The sequence below is a fragment of the Papaver somniferum genome, chromosome 9 (genome assembly GCF_003573695.1).
Source record: "Papaver somniferum cultivar HN1 chromosome 9, ASM357369v1, whole genome shotgun sequence".
NCBI classification, from domain to species: domain Eukaryota; kingdom Viridiplantae; phylum Streptophyta; class Magnoliopsida; order Ranunculales; family Papaveraceae; genus Papaver; species Papaver somniferum.
This window is the reverse complement of record NC_039366.1, coordinates 28,549,635-28,559,452: the sequence shown is the minus strand read 5'-3', so window position 1 is coordinate 28,559,452 and position 9,818 is coordinate 28,549,635. Positions and strand designations below refer to the sequence as shown.

Genomic DNA, 9,818 nt, shown 5'->3' with positions numbered 1-9,818 from the left:
AGATCTTTCTGGGGATAGGATAAAGTGACTCTTGGGTTATCCTCCAGTGCTTCGCAGTGTTCTAGTGTTTCCGTCTCCTCGATCCTCTACCGTTGGATCTGGTGGGTGGCGACGCTATCTTGACAAGGCGCGTCTCGTGGCTGTCCACGTGTGATATCATATCTTGATGTTCTCAGCCGCATGTCCTCCACGTGTGTCTTTGTGGACATGTGGCGGAAGATGGAATGTGTACCTACATCCATTGCAGTGGAGAAAACAGTAAAGCAGGAAAAATGATTAAAGAAAAGAGAAAAGAGCTTTGCCTTTGTCGGATATGCGAGAATGACATTGTTATCTTCACACTGGACACAAATTCAAGTTCTCAAGATGTTAAGATTTGGGAGTGAAAGACTGCTTATGGAGGGGTATCTGTAGAGTTTGATACATTGGCAAACATCAAGTGCAGAGCCATTGTGATTTATGCACATATAAAAGAAGAGAAAAATAAATAAATGAAAATACAAGTTATTCTTTCACAAGAATTCCATGTACACATAATAAGCTTTATACAATTTGTTCTTTCACAAGAAACACTTGCCGAAGCTTCTATTTTAACTAGTAGCTTTTCCAATACCGAGGCCCTGAGCTACCCATCCCAATCCATCACATACCTGTTAGAGCATCGCATACTTGAGTTCTGTGTAGAGAGAGGTTATCAGTTATCTCAGCAGGGGATACATGGCTTCCTAGAGGTCATGTTTAACTGAATGTTGAAGATCTTCATGTTTGGAGCAGCCTGAATAAGCTCATTTTATCATTAGAGAGATTCGATTAAATCATACTCCTTCCGTTCTTTTTAATAGGCTGGTTTCTATAAACAAAAGTTTCAAAAAATAGGTTGATTTCCTAATTGGGAAAGTCAAATGTTACTTTAGTTTTCTGGGACTACTTTTCTCTTAACTTCTTTTGATGGCAAGTGTCATGTGGACCACTTCACTTTACTTCTTTTGCTGACAAGTGTCATGGGGACCATTTCACTTCACTTCTTTTATTGACAAGTGTTATGAGGACTACTTTTAATGATTAGTTCTCTTAATTTCCTTAATTTTTTCTCTAAAAACAAATTTTTTAATGATTAGTTCTCTTAATTTCCTTAATTTTTCTCTAAAAACAAAACCAGCATATTAAAAAAGGACGGAGGGAATAATTTCTAATGGAAGAATAATATTCTCAGTCAAGACAGAACCAGCAGCTCTAAAATAAGAGGAAAGACTCAGAAATTTACCTTAATCTTTCTGACCGGCAATTGATTTTCATTTCTCGTGACAACTTCACGAAACATACCAGCTTGATCAAACAATAATGGAGATCCTGGCTGAATTTTACAAATACGTTCTAGCCCATATGTTGAGCCATTGGACCTTCAACGGCCGCACAATCCTCCACCCAGACCCACTTATTAAGGCTAATTGCACCATCAAGATTGGTGTTGAGAACAACATGATCACTGGTTTTATCAAGTTTGATTAGGGGTGAGCATTTGGACCGTAATCCGCGGATTTATCCAGGACCAACCGTTTATTTGCGGATGGATGCCCGGACCGTTCGTTAATGGGTTGGATGCAGATGAAATTTTTGAAATCAAACGGGCAATGGATCGGGTCCGGATGCAACCTTGAAAATCCGTTGGACATCCATATCCGTTAAATTAAGAGAATTTATATAGTTTTAGAAAATATTATGGATCATTTAGGAATTTTTAATATGTTTGCTTGCGGTGTTGTACATGACGTATTTATATTTGTATACATATATAGGATATGTAGGTTTTATAAGGAGTCATTTGTGTCAGCTTATTTTCTTTACTATAAATTTTAACTAAAACAAATCCATTGGATTATCCGCATCCAATCCGTCCATCCGTGCATCCATTGGATGCAAAATTCGTTGGATATGAATTGGATGCGGATGCCAAATTTGAAATCCGTAGTGCAATGGATTGGATGCGGATGAGGCGAAAATCGGTCCATACCGGCCCATACTCACCCCTAAGTTTGATGTTGGTAAAGAAAGACCAACATCAAATGGGAGTAAGCAGGCCCTAAAACAAACTTGGGTCATACTAGTAACTTTCAAGTCTTAGCTGAGAGTAATGTGAAAATGAATTAGTCCCACACAGGTTAGGATCTGCTGAAAATGCTGTGTATAAAATTAGCACTTCACCCACCCAAATGAATCACGCAGCCGTGCGGTAAGCACCGAGCGAACTATTCTTTCGCCTTATACTAAAGAATACCGTGTGCTTGCCGTTTATAAGCGGCATACGCCTATTCCTGAAGGGTGTCTCTTTTCCTAGAGGAACCCAACAATCCACTAAATCCAAATGTTTAGTTTTTAAGGGCTACCCTGCAAAATCCGGGTCTCGTACAGTACGCCTGTTCTGAAGGATCTTGCTGAGACTTCACAGGTGAAGTAGCCCTAATGAAAATCAATGTTTTAAGCAAATGTTCGCTTACATATCAAGACAAATTGATTGAAAATTAAAATAGTACAATTGGAGCAGGTCATCAAATTCTAGCTACTTTCTAGACTGAAATCACATTTAATCCACTGGACTCCTTATTTTGTATGTACCGTAGTCACATAACCAAACACAAAACTTCCATTACTAATCATGCTTGATGCAAATGACATTCCTTATCTTTGCTAAAGCTGACATGCACAATGTAAATGACATCTTGGACATATTATGGATTCTGGTCAATTGTTGAATTTTGTAAAATCTCGTCTTTACTTTTAGTCACAATACCAATCCTGGTGCTTGTGCTCATTTGGCTACAACATCCAGCTGTAGGTTTGGATATTCATACTCAATTTACTATTGTTTACGAATTGTTTTTCCCTGTAACTCATTAGAGGAGACTTTGAAAAACTAAATTACTTCATAGAACTAAAATGTTTGTATGGAAATGTCAAAGGAATATAGTCTTTGTAATGCTTATTCTTGAGAATACTGGGCATCTGTTTCTGGATTGTCCCTATGCTAGATCTATGTGAAATCATAAATGGGGATGCAATCATGTACAATCAGTAATTAGTGTAGGAACATGTTTAAATCTCTCAGTCCATTCGTAAGACTTGGGGAATTTATTTGCTTCAAGAACTTTAACTCCTAGCACTTCTTCTACAGCTCCCAACCAATGTGCCAAAGATAAAAATACCACCAAGTCAACAGCATTTATATTATCACCACAGAAGAACTCCTTATTCACATCTCTCGATTCCGCTGTGTTTGAGATGATATCTTTTGACGACTTCTGTAAAGTAGACAATTGATAAGTTATTGAATTTATGGTGCAAGACCCCCATTAATTCATTTTAGCTTGTTTTCTACATATTTTCTTCTGTCTGACCGGTGTGGTTCTATAGCTACTTTTCATTTTACGACTCCAGTTTCTTACTTTCATTGGGAGAGGTTGGGCCATGTAGGCCTATAATCTCCTTCTAACCAACACTGAGCCCAAAAGAATACGCGTTTTTGCCTTCTGACCATATCTGTGGGCACAAAATCAGAATCGATGTTTGAGATGATTTCTATTAACTGGTCAAATTGAATAAGTTGTTGTATGAATGGCGCAACGTTAACAGGTCGCACAACACTTGGTAGTCAAATAGCAGGACAATTGTATATGATATATAGGCCAAATTATATTACATAGCCTGCTGCAGGAGCTCATGCATGAAAAGTTCAAGATAGCCTGCCAAAGTATATTACATAGCCTGCTATAGGACAATTGTATATGATTTTTATTGACACACAGGCTCAGTTCAAGATTTTCACCCGACTTAGCGTTCTACATTCTAGCGTTCCTTGAGCTTTCTAAAGATGTGGATTTTTCAGTATCTTTCAATTGTATCCGGCCATTATTGGTTTGAAAGCACAAGACTCAAATCAAATGCTAAGCAAAATTGAAATCCACAATGTTTAGATTTCTTACTGTAATTGGTTCTCCAGCATAGACAGATGCATGGCATCGGATCTGTCTCAGCCCAAAGACATAGAACACATATAGAAAACATTCAAGCGCCAGCACAAAGAATTAGATGTGTTCAGGATGATGAAGCATGGAAAATATAGACGGGACAAATGAAGAAATTTGAAAATGATACAACTTCAGAACTTGTAATAAGAGTAATCAACCCACAAACTCACCTGCTATTTGTATGTCAGTAAAGGATATGCAACCTTGATGTGTCATGATTCTAATTGACCTTCCATTTAGAAGTTAAAATTGGAGCGCAGCAACTCTAGCTAATCCAGACTAAAAGTCTGCCACTACTCGATGTTTATCTTAGTATTGGTGGTGGGGATGTGCCAGGCCATTGCAGTAGTGCAACGCAAAGGCCATTGTACATGTATAGTAATACTACTTGATGGTGTTGTATTAGAGCCTTTATGTACATATTATTAGGTTTCCCTTCTCAGCTAGAGGGGTTAAGAACCGAATTGATAAAGGTCAACACCGAACTCGCTCTAATGAAGACACGTCTTAAGGATCGTCTTAACGTCGTATCTGAGGATGCTGTCAATTCGGTCTGTCACAAGCTTGAAGGTCTTGGAACCAGTGAAGCTTTCGTAACGGAATTCTGATTATGGCTTGTGATTACTCTATGTTTCTGAGTTTGTTTTGGTTTATATTGTCTAGTAAATCTTCTTTTTATGTTTTTAGAAGAATAACTAGGCTTTGGAATAACCATTATTGTGAGTACACATAGCTATGTCCAACGATTTTCATCTTCATGTTTTTTAGATTTATTTATTTAAATTCTAAGTTTTTGGAAGATGATTTTTTTGCAATTTTAATCTTTATGATTTTATATATTGCAAATTGTTATGGGATATGTTATTACTGTTCAATCTCCACGATGAAAAGTTTCAGTTCATCCAGCTCCCAACTAAAAGTACTACCGACGAGCAGCAGAAGCGGTTGCTAGTTGATTACGCTCATCTTCTGGAGTTCAAAGGATATCCTTGTATTGCGCGTCTTGGAAAAGGTTTACGCAATGGAAGCGATGATTATAGTCATCTTCGTTGTCTGAATCATCAAGATAGTTGTAGTTGCTGCTGTTGTTGTAAAGTGGGGGAGAACTTCGTTTCTCTGCAAACCTTCATACCCAAGGGAGTGGCAAGAGTTGATAAGGATGATCTTGACTTAACTTTCTAAGACAGGTGTTGGCTATACATACTCGGCACATGTGTTTGTGAACAGATATTCAGGACATTATTATCCTTTTTAAGTTACGATCGACTCTAAAGAGGTCTGGCTATCCAAAAGGATGTTGGTGCACAGATTGTTATTGTTACCCGACTCCCACCTATTCATGTGCAAATAACATTACTGGTTGAGCAGCGCTATCCCACACTACCTTGCGGGGAGCTATCCCGCTCAAGCGGCTTCTTTACCGTTAGATCATGCAAAAATCCAGATCTAACAGCCTTGAACACTTTAGGGGAAATGGTGGATCCTATCCTGAAAATGGTGGGTTCTTTCCTGAAAATGATGAGTCCTTTCCTAAATGTGAATCTAACCTTTGATTTAATCATCCAACGGTAAAGAAGTCGTTTTTGCGGGAAGCCATCCCGCAAAATCGTGTGGGATAGCATTTATCTTACTGATTTTGTTGCTAGGCTCCCAACCCTTTCAAAAACCTGTGTGTAATTTCCTTTAGAATAATAATAGTATCATATTATTGTAATAATAATAAATAAAAAAATAAAAATATTTTTTTTTTTGTTTTTTATAAAGAGTATTACATCAACTAGTTGGAAGCCTAACAAGCTAAGCTCCAACAACATATTACTACATTAATTGAACATGTTGTTGTGCTAGCCTACCAGCGAGCCTCATGGGTAACCTAGCCAAGGAAGCCGAAGCGGATGGAGGGCCGAGATTGTGTCACGAGGGGGCAAACTAACTCTACCTTCCATGTTAATTTCTGCAATATTACGCCATTGGGGGATCGAACCTGGGACCTCCTGGAACGCATTAAACTTTGGGGAACGGGGATGACCATCTGAACTAGGTGCCCGTTATAAATAAATATTTTGGTTGTGATCAAAATAAATAAAATATTTTGGTTTTACCAGATTTATGTAGTACTTTAATTTTTTAGTTGTTACCAGCATACTTTAATTTTATGGGCATATCACAGTAACTTCGGTATATAATTAACGTTTAATTATTATGGTGGAATTATGTTGTTCTATTCTATGGATGTCTACGGTGAATCCATTTGCAGATTCAAAGATGCGTACCACTGGTCAAAATCGACAATCAACTCTTCGTCAGCGTATGATCCCCAGATTCCACTCAGCAAAAATTGTTTAACAGAAGATCTAAATTCCAAGAAAATAAATAGTGAAGTATCACGACTGAGCAGATCTCCAAGCAACCTGCATTCCAATGTGGGAGACAACATGAGGCCGGATCATCCACTACAAAACACAAGGCCTCTTGGGACGGCCAAAAAACATCCCAAGAGGACAAAAAACCGTCCCAAGAGGTATTAGGGACGGTTTATGTACCGTCCCCTGTTCCACCGTCACTAATACTATTTGGCCATGTTTTTTTTTTGGGACGGACACATTTTAACCTTGATTTAAATAATTTATGACTATTAGGGACGGTCAGGCCATCACCGTCCCAAATATCCTTCTTTAGGGACGGTTTTTTCAAAACTGGCCGTCCCTAGAAGCCTTCTTTTTTGTAGTGATCCTTCAGCAGCAAGAATCAAATTCAAGAGCAAAAATACTTAAAACCCCTTTGTAGGATCGAGCAAGAGAGGAGAGTACAACGCAGAAGCATAAAACGACTACATTGATAGGCTTAATAGTCTACTTATAGTTTCACAAACTTGGCGATCACTCAAAGTAAACTTTCTTAACAAAGATAAAACTGTAAACAAAGACTCTTCTAGAAACACAAAGAAACTCAAAACATAGTAAAACTCTAAAACCGGCAACCGTCACAACTTGCTTCTCAAGTTAACTTGATGACCAAACTAAATCCATTGTGTCAACAACACTTGTTGATCCACTCAGACTGTGTCAACAGTTTTTGTTGATCCAACTGTCTTCTTCATACTGCGTCAACGACAGTAATTGATCCAAAACCAAACTTCATCATATCTTGGTTTAACTTCCAACATCCTCCCTTAAACCAAGATATCCTTAACAAACCCGACACGAAACCAAATTATGTAACTCATCACCGAGCATTGTAGCTCATCTTCTACTTTCTTCACTGAGCATTGTAGCTCAACCTCATTCTTCAAATTCCACACTGGAACTGCTTCACTTCTCACGATCTCATCCTTGTGATTACTTCCCTTTCTTTACAACCTTATTATTATTCGTTATTCTCTTTTCTTCTTCGTTCCAGTCATGCTCTTTAAAGTCGAAACTTTCACACTTCTTTACTCTTCAAGATTCTCTCACAATCTTGTCATCACGCTTCTGCCACAAGCGTACTTCTTTACAAAGTCTGCCACACTTTGTAGGTACTCCAAGTTTCTGCCACAAACTCTTCAACCACACTTCTGTCACCAACATGTTTGAGCTTAAACTTCAACATCCTCCCTTAAGCTCAAACATATCCACCCAACATTCCTTGTCATTCTAAGTCTCTGAATTCGATCAACTTAATCAAACTGTACCAGGCTTTCCCATCTACAATACCAACTTTGATCTTCTATTGCATGTATTTCGAATCCAACTTAACCCTTCGAAACAAGCACTCACCCAAAGCTTCTTTACCAAAAAATCAACCAATGCTCTGCCACAGCAACCCTTGCTTACTACCTCAACCATCATCAAATCTGCTTTCTGCAACGCTCTGCCAGAAAACTGTCACACTTCATCACTGTTATAACAATTTTTTTACTGTCACAAACTATGATACTTTCTTCTGTTACGCTTCTGTAACTGTTCTCCTGCAACTGTGACATTAACCTTTGTAACACCCATACTGTTACAAACTTCCAATAACAAATTTTTTTGTTTTAATCTTAATCATCTCAGATTCGGACATTCAATAACCACAGCAGCAGTACTCGATCTCTGTCTTTGCTTTACTTCCTAAACTGAGTAATCATATATTCTCACTGCATCATCCAAATAACTATCTTCAATAAGCTTTATTGATCTACAGAACTAACTCATCAGTCTCAGATTCCGTCTGCAGTAACGTAATCCTCTTCTCACGTTCATCACCAGCACCGAATTCTGGTGCAAAATTCAGTTGAACAACGCAACTAACTCATCTCAGTTGCAGTCAGCATCGCCTCTTCAAACTCGTGTATTTACTTCACCGATCACAACCGCAACCACCATTTTTTAAGATCAACCTTCAAACCCTCTTCTTTATCTGCACAGCCAACCACGATCAATCACCAATTCAGACTCAACTCCGATCACCATACCTTGTTCCGGTACAACACTGTCTTCTTCATCAACCATGAATCACAGTAACTCATAACTCATCCCCTTTCTTTTCAACTGCGCGATTCTCCGGATACAATAACTAATTCAACCTATGAGCATCGCCTCTTCAACATCACAGAGAATAACCATCATCAGTCGTGATCATCATCGTCAGCTCAATTCCTAATCTTTCGATCACATCCACAGTTTGGTTTTAATCCAACTTGGCTCATTCTTTTCCGTTTATTACCACCAGCAGCATCAAATCTTCCTTCTCGATTTCAAACTCCTCAGCAAAGTTTCCTTTCTGCAAATATATCAGCTGATTTCTCAGCTTCTAAACTCGTCACAGAACTCTCACGTATAAACCCAACACGAATACAACTACAACCATCAAGTCACAGAATAGAGACCTAAGACTTACGCCTTCTTTCCAGCACAAATTTGATCTTTCCTGTTGACAACGACAACTGCGAAACTGAACAACTAATCATCTCGGAACTGTTAGAAACTCAACCCATTCTCTCCATCGCTGCAATACAAATCATCTGCAGCTCCATACTCTTCTCTTTTGTTTTTCAGCAAACATGTCTCCGTGTCTTGACAAACTCTCAGACAGCCTCTAACCAAGGCAACCAGCTGCATTCTTCAACATCGCAGCAACACACTTTTTTTTTTACTTCTTTTAAACTCTCAAACGCTAATGCAGCTTGATAAACTCCAAACTTTTTTAACTCATCAGAAAATCGCACAATTACTCCTCTTTTGATGAAAACAATTCTCTAACACCAAAAAACTTATGAATCTTCTCTAACTTAACAACTCATACCCACAACCCTAGAATCTGATACCAGTGCTCTGGTACCAGATGTAGGATATTAACAACTCATACCCACAACCCTAGAATAGGATCGAGAGAGAAGAGCACAACGCGGAAGCATAAAACGACTACATTGATAATCAATTCGGTGTACAATTGATGGTATAATACTACTTGATAAAATCAATAATCAATTATAGTATTGATGGGAACTCCCCCTGAAAAAAACTAATTTAATATCGTGTGAGTCGATGGCTCACATATCAGATAGATACTACACTTGATCTTAGCCAAAAGGCAGAGAAAGGTATGCTTCTTCCAATTTCGCAATTCAGATTTTATAGGCCAGAGTATGCACAATAACTTCGAATATAATCAATGTGGGACTAAATGATAAAATTGAAATTCCTGGCCGGGCAACGATCCATCATCCCGCAACAATTTCTCTTCATATGCATCGAGGAACTGTCCAAGACCTTGTGAAACTAGTGAATGTTGTAGGGCAAGAGTTCTCAGTGGTTGAGCTTATTTGATTCC

The 9,818-nt window shown here is 38.4% G+C and overlaps 1 non-coding gene and 1 pseudogene across 1 annotated transcript; one reads left to right on the top strand and one right to left on the bottom strand.

Annotated features, from left to right (window-relative positions):
- Positions 1-2,220: 2,220 nt before the first annotated feature.
- On the top strand, positions 2,221-2,341 carry LOC113314503. Its single transcript, XR_003342443.1, has one exon. It is a non-coding gene; the product is annotated as a U5 spliceosomal RNA (small nuclear RNA).
- Positions 2,342-9,439: 7,098 nt separating this feature from the next.
- On the bottom strand, positions 9,440-9,592 carry LOC113314474 (annotated as a pseudogene).
- Between the last annotated feature and the right edge of the window lie 226 nt (positions 9,593-9,818).